Consider the following 1,387-nt stretch of genomic DNA (forward strand, 5'->3'; position numbering starts at 1 on the left):
CCTTTATGTATTTTCACTCGTGGGAAAGATTAAGGAAATTGTTTAGGAAAATGAAATAAAAAAGGCTACATTCGCAGTGTAATTGAAGAGGCTTTCTCTCTACCCTTTTTTTAATCTCGCCATTATTTCTATGAAAGAATGTTTTATAGAGCTGCTAATTACAGTAGATTAGATTCCAAATAGTATAAACGACTGATAACTCGATTTTAATACGAATCTTTTATTATTCTGTAGATAGTGAAATTGTTTTTTGACTGCTAATTTGGAGACGAAGGGCATCGATTTAAGGTTGTAAACAAAGGCGGTATCTGAAGCGCACATGTCTTTGTGTATTAAATATTCTCTTAATGACAGTAACATTATAACAAATATACGAGTATTATGACTTTAATTTTCTTATACGTACGCTAAGCACCTTCAGATTCATATTCTGGCAACGACGCTATACACAGACACACACACACACAAACATACACACACACACACACACACACACTCAAAGGGAGAAACCCTGGCGTCCTTTGACGGGATTAGAACCGGCACCGGATGTCTGTATTGCCACCCAAAAGGTTACCTTTAACCATGAATTGAATTGAATATAGAATTTAGGCCAAAGGCCAAGCGCTGGGACCTATGAGGTCATTCAGCACTGAAACAGAAATTGACAGTAAATGGTTTGAAAGGTGTAACAGGAGGAAAACCTCGCAGTTGCATTCTGATCAATTGTCAGGAAAGGTGGAAAGTAAGATGGAAGAGAATATGAAAGGAGGTACAGTAAACGTTTAACCATTCGACCACAGAAAAGGATGAGTCTGTTTCTGTCCTTGCCTACAAAGCCATTAATCAAATGAAAAGCTTAAGGAAATAAGAGGTTAAACGATCATTGCGCCTATTACAAATACGTATTTATCTGGGAAAAAGCGATCAGTATATGTATATAATATGGACACATTGATAAAGAAATATACAAGGAATATAAAATTTAGGCCAAAGGCCAAGCGCTGGAACCTATGAGGTCATTCAGCGCTGAAGGGGGAAACAGTAAGAAGGCCTGAAAGGCGTAACAGGAGGGAAACCTCGCAGTTGCTCTAAGAAACAATTTTTAGAGAGGGTGGAAACTCAGATGGAAGAAAGAGAATATGAAAGGAAGAACAATAAAAGAAATGAGAATGGTTGCAGCTAGGGGCCGAAGGAACGCTGCAAAGACCCTTAAGTAATGCCTACATGGTGCACTGACTTTCCCTACCCACCTTCGGTGGATACTTTGATAAACATCTTTTTTTTTTTTGCCATTTTTCTATCCTTCCTTCATTCAGGTTTTTCCTTCCTGCGCCCTGCCCTTGCTGGAGGTTCCGATAATGTATGAAGGGCCACGAGCCTTGTCTGC

This window comes from Macrobrachium rosenbergii, chromosome 53 (assembly GCF_040412425.1).
Source record: "Macrobrachium rosenbergii isolate ZJJX-2024 chromosome 53, ASM4041242v1, whole genome shotgun sequence".
NCBI classification, from domain to species: Eukaryota; Metazoa; Arthropoda; class Malacostraca; order Decapoda; family Palaemonidae; genus Macrobrachium; species Macrobrachium rosenbergii.